Raw genomic sequence first — 12,697 nt, 5'->3', positions numbered from 1 at the left:
ATTGCATTTGTCAAAATCTATACAACTTCTTTGTACAATTCTGTAACGGCAGTGAAACTATTCCGACTGAAACAGGATACTATGCCTTTGTTAAAATCTGTAAGAACTGTACAACACAATGAGTGACCTTTAGTGTGAAGTAGGGATTTCAGCTAATAAAATGTATCAGGTCTTCCCTGGTGGTCCAGTGGTTGAGAATCTGCCTTGCAATGTGGGGGACACTGGTCCAATCCCTGCTCCGGGAAGATCCCATGTGCCACAGAGCGGCTAAGCCCGTGTGCCACAACTACTGAGCCCATGCGCTGCCACTACTGAAGTCCACACTCCCAGAGCCTGCACTCTGCAACCAGAGAAGCTGCTGCAGTGAGAAAACCCACGCACGGCAACATAGAGTAGCCCCCGCTCGCCGCAACTAGAGAAAGCCCATGTGCAGCAATGAAGACCCACCACAGCCAACAAATAAATACATCTTACATAATAATAATAATGTGTCAATATTGGTCCAGACACAGCCAGGTGGTGGAGACAGGACGTGGGGAGGAGAACGAGATATGCCGTCTATGCAGGACGTGGCTCTAGGGATCAGAAATTAAAGACTTCAACTCAGTATTGTTCAACCGGATCATAACAGAGTGGCGGCTGACATATTTCTTAATGTCTTAGCATATGACTTAATTTCTCAAATCTAAGATTCCCAGAGGGGAGAGAGGAAAGCCGTGCAGGAGCTCCCCTTCATGGAGCCCTGCAGAAGCAACCACGGTGTGGCCGCGTCTCCACATTGCAGGAGCCTTCGTGGGCACAGCCCTTGTGGGCTGGGTCAGGAGGTCAAGCCTCGTTTCAGGCGGCCTTCAGCCACACTCTGCTCCGGGTGACATAGGTGGTCCTAACCTCGCTTCCTGTCATCTCATATGTAGGGGGGCTCTCGGCCACAAGAGACACAACTCAAAATAATTCTCAGCCACTGGGTGAATAAACTCCTCCTTTGGAGATAATACCACATTGCTAGGCTTCCCTGGTGGCTCAGAGGTAAATAATCCACCTGAAATGTGGGAGACCTGGGTTCGGTCCCTGAGTTGGGAAGATCCCCTGGAGGAGGGCATGGCAACCCACTCCAGTATTCCTGCCTGGAGAATCCCATGGACAGAGGAGCCTGGTGGGTTACAGTCCATGGAGTTGCAAAGAGTCAGACACAACTGGGTGTGCACACACCATTGCGTCATCATCATCACATTTCTAGACGTACTCTGAACTACAGATCTTCCTTGGTGAGGTTCGTGTAAATGTAGGATCACTTGAGTGGTTTTCACTTAAGTCCCTGCTTTCAAATGCATCCTGCCAGGTTCCAGTGGAAGTGTCAGAATCCTGACTCGGCCCCTCACCTAATTTCCACTGGTGTTGAACTCTATCGATACATTAGGATTTTACATGCTTATCTGAAGAGCCTCACAGAGCTTCTGTGTGTGTCTATGTATGGTCAGTTGCTCAGTCGTGTCCGACTCTCTGCAACCCCATGGACTGTAGCCCTCCAGGCTCCTCTGTCCATGGAATTTCCCAGGCAAGAATACTGGAGCGGGTTGCCATTTCCTCCTCAGGGGGATCTTCCTGAATGAACCCATGTCTCCTTCGCATCTAGGGCTTATAAATTAATATGTTTGTGTATCAGGAAACATAACTTCTGAGCGCTGCTTGGTGGAATATGGATTTCACACTAGGAGCAAGGCTGGGTTAACTCAGAGAAGAAATGAACATATGGCCACTGAGAAATATTTTGTCCTTTTTGGTATTCTCTGTAAATGTTACGTGGAGTCCAAGTATCACAGGAGTTTTCCTGGTTACTTTTGAGAAGTCATAGGAAATCATACCTTGATCATATACTATCTGAGCTCTAAGCATCTCTGAGAAATGACCTGTGGGGGAGGAAAATTGTACAAGAAATGCTGGGGGAAATGATTACTTAAATGTTAAATACTGAACTCAACTGTGGAAACCAAAAATTTTGCTATCAAAATTTGTTTGAGAATCCCAGACATCTGGAAATAAACACACCATAAACTACATTTTCAAAAATCACATGAGGAAAGAATTAGATGAAACTAATTAGGAAGAGGAGTATATAACATATATAACTTAAATTCTACTGTCTTCTAAGTTTTACAAAATATTTTTAACTGACTTCTAAAGGTTGGCAAGTCGCCATTAGAAAATAGAAAAATTTCCTTCAGGCCATAGAAGAGTGGCCTGGAATTCAGAAATGCACTGTATCCTGGATTGTAAGATGAAATTTTGAAATTATTTTCTATTTTGATAAATACTAAAAATAAACTTATTTTATTGAATCTGCTGTTGTTCAGGAAGGATAGTCAGACAATTCTAAATAATATGTAATAAGTTTCAGGTTAAAATATGAATAAATAGACTAAATGTGATGACTTTTAGTGAGTTAGGAGTCCAAACTATGGGTTTAGGAGAAATGGCCCTAAAAGGCAAGGAACACAGCCTTCTTTATTTTTGTGAATTTTATTTTTTAATATTTATTTATTTTATTTAATTGACTGGGCCAGGCCTTAGTTATGTGGGATCTAGTTCCCCCATCAGGGATCAGACCAGGTGCCCTGCACTGGGAACCACTGGACCACCAGGAAGTCCTTCTTTTGTGACTTTTAAATACTCAATAGGTGTTAATGAATTACACCTATCTAAGAAGTACACGTAGTTTTAAAATCTCATTTTTGAATCCTAAACTAAGATCAAGACTGTGTAGGGCCCCGTGGCTTAAGTGAGAGGGTGAGAGATATCAAAATACTGGGTAACTTAGTTATCTGCTCGTTAATGACTTTGATTAAAGCGCCGGTGATTAATTAGCAACGTCTAATAATTTAAGTTGCAAGGAAAAGACAGGTTACTCAAAATCCGTAAGGACTGGTCACAGGGAAGGCCGGAACAGCCTTTGAAGAGAGAGGTCACTCTCTCCCTCGGGGTCCCCAATGCTCCTCGGAACCATCCTGGAGACCGGACGCCGGTTCTGCGGGACGCACCGCGGTTCCTCTGAGAAAGGGGCAGATAAAGGCTGTGTCTCTGGCAGCCAGGACAGCTCGGGGGTCCGCTCCCCACCGGGTGGCCCCGCAACAGCGGCCAGGCGTTGCCGCCGGGGCCGCGGGCGCGCGGCGCGATCGGAGGCGGCCGCCCTGCCCCCGGGCGCGCTCCCCGCGGGCGGCCGTCCTGCCAGGCAGCGGTGAGGTCATGGGACCCGCGGCTCTGCGAGATGAAAGGGCCCCGGCGCGGCCGGCTGGCACCAGGCGAGGCTCCCAGCGCGCAGCCCGGGCGCAGCGCGGGGGCCCGAGCTCCGCGGGCCCAGACTCTCAGTCCCGGCCGGGGGCTACCGCGGGGGCCTCCTGGGTGCCAGGGAAGAGGAGAAAGGCGGGATCCGGGTCAAACAAAAGAATCCGAAGGCGGGGAGGCGCGGGGGCGGCTACCTGCTTGAAAGGAGCGTTCCGAGAGCCCTGCGCGCGCGCGCACACACAAACACACACACACACACACACACACACACACACACACACGCACACAGAGCAACTTGGCCTGCCTTTGATGTGCGGCAACTGATCACCGATCAGATTACGGGCATTTCATCTCCCTGCTCGTCTGCCTTTGATCTGCAGGCTTCATTTTCTTTTCCCTGGTTGGAGGTTTCGTCTGGGCTTGTGCCGACATACATTTTTCGGAAGGTACAAGCGTTGGGCGCAGAAGGGCTGCCAAGGAGAAACTCAGTTGCCGAAAAGGGTGGTGAGTCCTTGGAAAGACTTCAGCACGTTGAAGGTACAGCGATTTCTGTTTGTTGTGGCTTTCGGTGCACTTTTCCTGCATGTTCTCAGAAAAGAGGGTTTTAGTCTAGGGGGGCACGAGCATTTCTGTCCTTGAGTACTCTGTGTGTGTGTGGATGAAAGGAAATCCGATACTCCGGGGTCCGTTTGGTAGTTTGTACAAAGGGTTTGCAATCTGCCGCGCACATTTTACTTGGAAATGAGTTGTTCCAACAGGACCGAAGGGGAGGGAGCTAACTTGAGCCATCTCCCCCGCCGCTGCAGAGCCCGAGGTCTGCAGGCTGTAATTGCTCTAAGTATTTACAAGTTGCTTTACTTAGTAAACAGGCGGAGGGACTCCATGGATACCAATGCTTTCCTGTTTTCTCATAGAAAAGAGCACTGCATCTCTGGTAATACTGTTTCTTCACTTACTCTCTCACCTCCAAGATGCCGACCTAAGAAATACATTTCCTTATGCAGTATGTCCCTTCCAAGGAAATACTGGAGAGCCATTCAAGTACGATTAAAGCCCTTTTCTGGGTAAAACTGAAGAATTGTCAGACAGGGAGGGTTAGGTTGTGCTGAGTTTGGTTTAAAAAAAAATCCTCTGGTGATCTTCTGGAACCTTTGCACAAGCCTCAAGTGCAGACACATCCCAGAGGTTAATATTCCTAAACTGACATGTACTTTTAATGCAGTGACAGCTGTTGTGAGTTAAAATTTGCCAACTGTTTATGAAAACTGGGTGATCAACAGTTACGATGTTACACGATTTTTAGTCCCATTTTCCCTTTAGTTTATGCTCAGTATGGCAAAAAAGTATATGGCTGTGCTGAATTTGCAAGTTAACTTGTCAATTCAGTGATCACGCGTGCACAGTGGAAATGTAAGAGCACCATGTTCATATTAGCTTATTTTAATGTTTTGGTCTTAGTTTTACTTGGGTAGAGTACGTATCATCACGGTAGTCTGTTTAATGCCAGCCACACCACAGAGCAAGAATAAGTGATGAGATCAGTTATTTTTTAGTCAGAAATTCTGATGAGACCTGAAGGGCCTAATGAGCCTCATTTCATGTGTAATTAATTTTTCAGAGCCAATTAATTAAATTACTTTCTAAATTTTCCTCTTGATATTTGAAGGAGTGTAATTAGCATTGTTTACTTAATTTTAAAACTGATAGCTGTTAAGTGGAGATTATTTAAAACCATACCAAACTGGCTTTATTTTTAAGATGTATCAGTAAGAATTTAAAAGATTTAACTCCTGTTTTTAGTCATGCCAAGAGAGGCATTTAAATTTTTGTTTTACTGACAATGTGACAAAGCATGTTCACAAAATCCTGAGTGGTCAGCTTAGGTTGATTTTTTTTTCATTCGTTTGCTGAAAAAGTCCTCTTTACATCACAACCACAGCAATAATGTTCACATTAGGATAAAGAAAATTAAACTTTTAAATTAATGACTGGAGAAGATGCCTAAAGAAATAGTGTGCTTAAGAATTCAGTCATTTAGTTCAGATTTGGGACTTAAAATTTTTTTTAATGACTATTATTCTGCTACTAGGCTCATTCTAACAAACACACACTTTTTCAACAGAAAACAAAAGGGAGGATTGGCAATTATCTGATTAATTTAGGCTTTGCAGAGAGCTTGCTTGGGCAAGTCAAGTCATTGAAAATCCACTTCAGGGTCTGAATTAATTCAGGGAATTGTTTACATTTTGTGTCTTGGTTGAGAAAAGATGCAGATTGTATTTGATTTTAAAAAAAAAAGGATGCCTATTGCTAAATATACAGGTACAGTCTTAAAAGTCATCTCTGAACTGATTGCTTTATGTTGATCTTGACTGTGATTTAAATCCATAAGATTTCTACTGAAGAAAACCCTTACATTACATTCTTCAAAGCCCTTTCCTATCTGATGCTTCAATGGCAGCTTTGTTACTGCAGAAACTCCAAGACTTCAAAAGACTTATTTCTAGTCCTGATTCTCTCACTGATCAGCTATGTGACCTTAAGGGATTCACTTCACTCCCCAGTGTTCTCATGTGGGGAATGAGGGAGTGGACCAGATCGTCCTCCTGAAATAAGCAGGGTGGAATTTTTATAGCTATTGTACAGATGAGGAAACTAGGACTGTGGAAAAGTCACTTGACTTTCTTAATTAAGTTACGTGGCCAGTTTTCCAAGTCTTGGTCCTGTGTCCTTCCCAGTTCACCATGGATATTTTCCAACACCTGCTAAAACAAATGCACTGCTGACTGGAGAACAGGGTTAGTTTGAAAGATCAAGATAACCACTTCCTTCTGCTGTGTAGTTTTTGTTTCCGTGAGAAATGTGTCAGTCAACTGGACCAGTCCTCTGATTTCCCAATAATTGCAGTTGCTTCTGTGTTTCTAAGCAGTCTGAACACAATTACTGCCACACATAATTTACCAGAACATTTAAAGTAATTTTCACAAAAATTTAATACATCTATGCAATGTTGAATTATATATACTTGTGCATGTGTAGATACAGGTGTGCATATATATATTACACACATATTTTGACATTATGTGCACACTCTTTTTGTCTTTCCAAGGAATTGATACTTTCTTGGAGGATGTTAGTGAAAAGTGAAAAGTTTGATGTAATAGTTAACTAAAGGTTGTTATTCCTCCCTGAAGAGTCCCAGTGGGATTTTGTGAGATTTCAGTTTACAGATTCAATATGGGCTTGTACATGATATATATTTCATTTACATTTGACTATATTAAGAATTCTTGAGCAAGTTTTCACTAACTCCTTCTGGGATTTTTTCTTGAAAAAAAAAGAATATCTCTCGTGAATAAATTTATTTATTGACTATAAATTTTTTACATATACACTGATCTCAAGGCCAAATAGCTATCTCTCATGTGTTATCACCCTCATAAAGATTTCATGTAAAGCTTTACAGATTATTACTTAGTAACATTCACTAGCATTTATTAATACACTAGTTATTAATTCACTCATATCTATGGAGTACTTGTGTGTCAGGCACTCTGACAGTATTTTTAGGACACCATCTCATTTAAATTTCCAGCAATTAATTTTGTTGCTGCAATTATACAAAAGAGAAAAGTGAGTCTCAGAGGGATTAAATATTAAGTGCGAGCTCATAGGACTAATTAAGTGCACCACTGGAGTCTGATTTCAATTCAGGTTCTTTTGTTTTAGGGCTGGGCAGTTAATTCTGTTATAAGAATTGCATGGAGCTGAACTTGACTGTTAGCACACATTGCAGCCAGAATTTTAGGGAGGGGAATGGGCTTTGTAAAAAATTTCATTTGGTGTATTTTATGAGAGTTATTAGAATTTTTTGATTGAGTTTTCCATCATGGGCCTAGAATCTTCAACTCTAAAGGACCTGGGGATCTAAGTCATTCTTTCTCTGCTTCAGAACTGGACCACACTCATGCATCCATCATTGGTGTGGTTGGTCAGACTCTCTGTGATAGCAGGGCCCGTTTAGGACACCCTGGAAGCTTTCAGAAACCAGTGCACCATTAAGGAGTGATTCTTTAACATGTTGTCAGCACTGCTTAGAGGAATGGGCTACGAAAGGGGGCGTGAGGAGGCTCCCTGGTGGCCATGCTCCCTCAGGTCCACTCACTGGCTGAAATCACCACTCCAGCCTGACCATCTCTCACATCCTTGCTGCAAAGTACTTCAGCATCATCCACTGTGACTTAACTCTGCCCTTTGATGAGGAGGAGGAGGGAGATAACATGGAGGTGTTGAGCAACTTGATCAGACTGATTCTTCCAACACAACCGGCTCCCTCTCTGAGAAGCGTTCTAAGTACAGCTTTCTCCATCCTGTCAGTGGTGCCCAGGACTTAGACAGTCCTACAGCCTGGCCTTGGGGACTGCTGCCCAGTAAGCCTGCTTCTTCATCCCGCGATGTGCAGAGGAGTCAGTCACCTGTGTTTCTTGGGAAGCAGAAAAGAAGCATCATGGCTTGTTTCTTCTCTCAATAAACACAGAAGAAGGTTTTGACCAACGTGGTATCATAAACTCACCAGGATCAGTGCACCTGCTGCAACTTACAGCAATTTTGCTCTATAGATGTCATAAGTTTGATGTTATATCAACTGAATAAATACCCAGTTTGGCCTGTGTTAGTCGCTCAATCATGTCCAACTCTTTGCGACCCTATGGACTATAGCCCACCAGGCTCCTCTGTCCATGGGATTTCCCAGGCAAGAACACTGGAGTGGGTTGTCATTCCCTTCTCCAGAGGATCTTCCCTACCCAGGAATCAAACCTGGCTCTCCTGCATTGCAGGCAGATTCTTTACCATCTGAGCCACCAGGGAAGCCCTAAGCTACATGTATTAATTTATGCATTCTTGGTATGGTGATGATTATATTAGGATTCAGGAAGCCTGGATTTTGGATCCTGCTTTGTTATTAACTTGGTGTGTGGCCTTGGACAAGTTGCTCCCTGTCAGGCCCCTGCCCTACACAGATGGTCTGACATCGATGGTCAGTAATGGGTGCTGGGAATTATTTAAATATCTGGGTCTTGGTTATATTCCCCACTATTTTCCTAACTATATTTGGCAAACTTTATAACTCTTTGAGATTTTTACCCCTATTTATTCATTCATTCAACAAATTTTTAATGAGTACCTACTATGTGCCAGGCACTGTGAAGGAACAGACAGAATTCACGATTCTTATGTGACTTGCATTCTGTTCCTTTCCCCCATGAAATAGTGTTTTATGCTGGAAATTACTTGAAAGTCAAGCAGTTTTCCATTAACTTTTATTCCAGTGAGCTAGCTTATCACAGAAACTATTTTCCCAAGAGGTTTGTTAACTTCATTGGTTCAACTTTTTTAGGAACATATTCTAAACAAATGCACTTCAAATCAGCCTAGCTATTGCTAAAAGTAGCTTCAGAAAGCCAACTCCTAACATAATCTTTAAAACTACACCTCTACCAAAATCCTCCTAAGAATTTGGCTCTTTTGGGGAATTGCTTGGTGGTCTAGTGGTTAAGACTCTGGACTTTCACTGCCAGGAACCAGAGTTTGATCCTTGGCCCCAGGGAACTAAGATCCCTCAATCCCCAGTAGCCCGCCCCCACCCCCCCCAAAAAAGAGAATTTGGCTTTGTCAGTAAAATTTCAATTCATTAATAACAATCAGTGTGGGACTTCCCTGGGCTTCCCAGATGGCTCAGCGGTAAAGAATCCTTCTGCCAGTGCTGAGACACAGTTTCATTCCCCGGATTGGGAAGATTCCCTGGAGAAAGGATTGGCTACCCACTCCAGTATTCTTGCCTGGAGACTCCCGTGAAGAGAGAGGATCCTGGCGGGCTACTGTCCACAGGGTCCCAAAGAGTCGGATTGAGCGACTGAGAACACATGCATGTGGGACTTCCCTGGCAGTCCAGTGGTTAAGATTCCACACTTCCACTGAGGGGGTGTGGGTTCCATCCCTGGTCGAGGAACTAAGACCCCACATGCCAAAAAGTTAAAACAAAAAGAGTAAAATGCACTCAATAGCCACAGTGCAGCCGTTCAGTACTCCTCACTGTCAAGCGCCATTTGGGTTATCACATATCTCCAATGCTTGGCATTGTGTGCCTGACAAAAGGCTGCCGTTTATTAAGCACTGACTGTGTGCCAGGCACTGGGCCGAGCTCTTTGCATCCCTTATCTTCCTGAACAACGACCAATGGAACCACGCCTTTCACAGTTGAAGCAGAAGTTTAGGAGGGTCAAGTAACTTTTTCAAGGGCATACAGCTAGTGAGCGGCAACTTAGCATCCAAGGCCAGAATGTGCGATGCCAGCGGCCGTGTGTGTGCATCAGACCCGTCCATGGAGAGTTGTTGGGCTCAGGGGAAACCCAGCCACACACACATGAGATGGTGCAAAACGACTGAACGAAGTAATGTGCTACTGTCTCGAGCAGAAAGGGAGGCCAGAAGAAAACAAAGGAGTTCCTGGGCTGGCAGATTATATTCCTCTCAGAAAACACTGAACATTCATGTGAATGTTCGATACTGTCAAAGGTGCACGTTTGAGCAAAATATGCCACTTCTTGAAAGCAGAACTCCTTTTAACTCCTTGAGGAAGAAAGCTAAGTCACAGGAACAGGGCATTCTCCCTCTACTGAGGGAGAATGTGGCAAGTGCTGTTCTTGTCTTAAGAAGGCCTCAGACCTTAGGGAGACTCGTGAGAGCTGTGGCTTCTGGAGTGCGAAGGAGTCAGGTGAGGGAAAGAGGTGAGCGTGAAGAGAAGGCTTGGGGAGCAGAGGGAGGGCAAGTTCAGGGCACACTGGAGGCAAGGCATGCAGACCAGTTTGGCCAGAATGTGAAGTGGTCGGTGCAGAGGGAGGAAAGATAAGGCTGAAGATGTGGGTGGAGCCCAAACATGGAAATCCCTGACTGCTAATTTAAGGGATGGAGAAGCCATTCTTCATAGTGAAGAATCCTTGGAAATCTTTTCACTGGTCAGTGACCACGATGTAAGGCAGGAGGAAGACAGATGGGCTGGACAGGGTAGTGGGGAGGGAGGTTTGAAAAGGCAGGGCGTTCAGGCGAAAGGTGCGGAGGGCCTGCACTATAGGTTGAGGTGATGGTAAAGAGAGAAAGAGGGAAAAGGGTGAATGTGTGAGACCTTACAGAGAAGCAGCAATAAGTCAGCTTAAGGATGGTAGACGGAGGATCCCCTGTGTGCTAGGCTCTGGGCTACTAAGAAAATAAGAGGTACCCTCGGGGAGGTGGAGTCCAGTTAAACAAACAGGTGACTTCCATCGAAGAGAGAGCTTGTGGGTGAAGTTCAGGGAGTGTTGTGGTCCCAGATCACAGCTGACAGGTAGGTTTGGGAAATGCAGGCTTGCCTTGAGTTTCAGGTATAATGTGTACGTGCATGCTAAGCCGCTTCAGTCATGTCCAGCTCTTTGTGACCCCATGGACTGTAGCCTGGGAAAATTCTCCATCCATGGGATTCTCTAGGCAAGAATACTGGAGTGGATTGTCATTCCCTTTTCCAGAGAATTTTCCTGACCCAGGGATCGAACTGGCATCACTGCATCTCCTGCATTGGCAGTCAGGTTCTTTACCAATAGCGCCACCTGGAAAGTCCTCAAATAGGATAAGGTATATAATTTGTAAATGATTAAAAGTAAGTTATTATTGCAGTTTCTATTCCGGCCATGACAACCTTGAGGCTGACACTTGGAAGGATATTTTTAAAGTATTTTTCACAACTACCTAGTACTGAACTGGGCATTCTCAGTGTGGGGTCTTGTGTATGGTAAATAACTGTAGGAACGTATTCAATCTACAAACACTTATTGAAGGCTGCTATGGGTCTTGGAGTACAGAAGGGAAACATAGGATTTGGTTCCATCCAAAGGAAGTGAAGTTTTGCCAGGAAATCAAAGCCAACACAGGGAGCAGGGCACTCCTCTGCACCAACTCAACGCCTCAGCATCTTGGGCTGGAGAGAAGTTTGTCCACTTACTCACTGGCCAGATGATGATAATTGCTTACATTTCTATACCATTCTATTCAGAAAAACTAACTTTTTCTGTACTTGGAAGGATATTTTTACTCCTTCCACCAAAGGTGCGGAGTGGGCACCGTTAGCTCCGCTTCTTAAGTGTGCCAAGTGAAGTTTGGACACCATCCGTTCACGAGGTGCATGTGGAGGCCTGGATCCCCGGGGGCTTGGACCAGACCACGCTGGGCCTGTGGGTGCACTGGGCCCTCTGGAAGCCAGCGTCCCGTGGACCCGCTGGGAAAAGCCTCTGTGAGTGGGGAGGAGCCCGGTGGGCCAGGTCGTGGTGATCTGGTCCCACTGCACTCGTGTCACGTGGCTTCCCGCGCCTTTCTTGGTGCGGAGGCGGGCGCAGGGTAGAAGGTGACGGGCAGCGCAGAGGCACGAAGCCTGGAAGCAGGTCCAGGTGGACGCGAGGGTGCCACTCTAGCCGCAGGCAGTGACACAGCCCCGCTCTAGGCGATCCGGATGAGCACCCTCCACCCTGCCTAGGCCCGCCTGCGGGATGCAGTCAACAGCTCCCGCAGCCCCGGGGGCCACGGGCGGCTCAGCTAAGGCCTAAGGTGCTCGAGGCCGGTGGGGACAGCCCCGGAGCCGAAGGTGTGCGGTGGCTCTGCTTTGGGAGGGGTCGAGAGTGGGCGGGGCTTCGAGGTAGGCGGGCCATGGGTGGGCGGGGCTCAGGCGTGGGCAGGGCAAGCGGTGGCGCCGCCGGGAGCCTGAGGGCCGGAGGGGACGTGGGCGGGAATCCTGGTGGGTGGGGCCCCTGGTGGGCGGGGCCGGGAGGCGGTGGCGGTTGCCGGGCTACCGGGGAGCGCGGGGCCGCAGCGCGAGGAAGTGCAGGGCGCGCGCGTGAGGAGCGGACCCCGGCCCAGCTCCGCGCCGCGTGCCGCGCGCCCCTGAGCCTCCGATCGCCGTCGGGACCTGCGGGGCAGCCTCAAGTCACCGGAGAAGGTAGGTGCCCGCAGCCCACCCGGCCACGCCACGCGGCGGTCCCAGCCCTCGCCCCGTCAGATCCGCGCGAAACGCACGCTGAGAGGAGGCGGGCGCGGGTGGAGGCAGGGGCGCCAACCTGGGCTGCCCGCGCTCAGGGCAGGGGACGGGAGGACAGGGTTGGCGGAGGCGACCCCTGGGAGGGCTGACGGCGGTGGGCACGGAGATGCCCGAGCTGGGGGAACGCCCTCCGGCCCGCGTGGGCGACCGGACAGAGCGCGCTGACCCTAGGTGCAGGGATCTGGTCAACAGAATGCTGCGCGCCGGAGAAGGCGTGTGTGCTCGCCGGGCCTGGACCGGGCGCTGCAGCCCTCCAGGCGGGAAGCGGTCTGCAGGCCGGCCGGCCGGCCGTTTCCGAGC

The 12,697-nt window shown here is 47.2% G+C and overlaps 1 protein-coding gene across 1 annotated transcript in view; it reads left to right on the top strand.

The window, feature by feature from the left end:
• The first annotated feature begins 3,579 nt into the window (after nucleotides 1-3,579).
• Nucleotides 3,580-12,697, top strand: part of TNFRSF19 (TNF receptor superfamily member 19) — a 91,914-nt gene continuing 82,796 nt past the window's right edge. The window contains exon 1 of the mRNA XM_061133211.1: nucleotides 3,580-3,816. The gene's annotated coding sequence lies outside the window, so the exon portion shown is untranslated. The remainder of the gene's footprint in view (nucleotides 3,817-12,697) is intronic.

This window comes from Dama dama, chromosome 30 (genome assembly GCF_033118175.1).
Source record: "Dama dama isolate Ldn47 chromosome 30, ASM3311817v1, whole genome shotgun sequence".
Lineage (NCBI taxonomy): Eukaryota > Metazoa > Chordata > Mammalia > Artiodactyla > Cervidae > Dama > Dama dama.
Note: the sequence above shows the minus strand (reverse complement) of the source record. Positions and strands in the feature narration are given on the sequence as shown.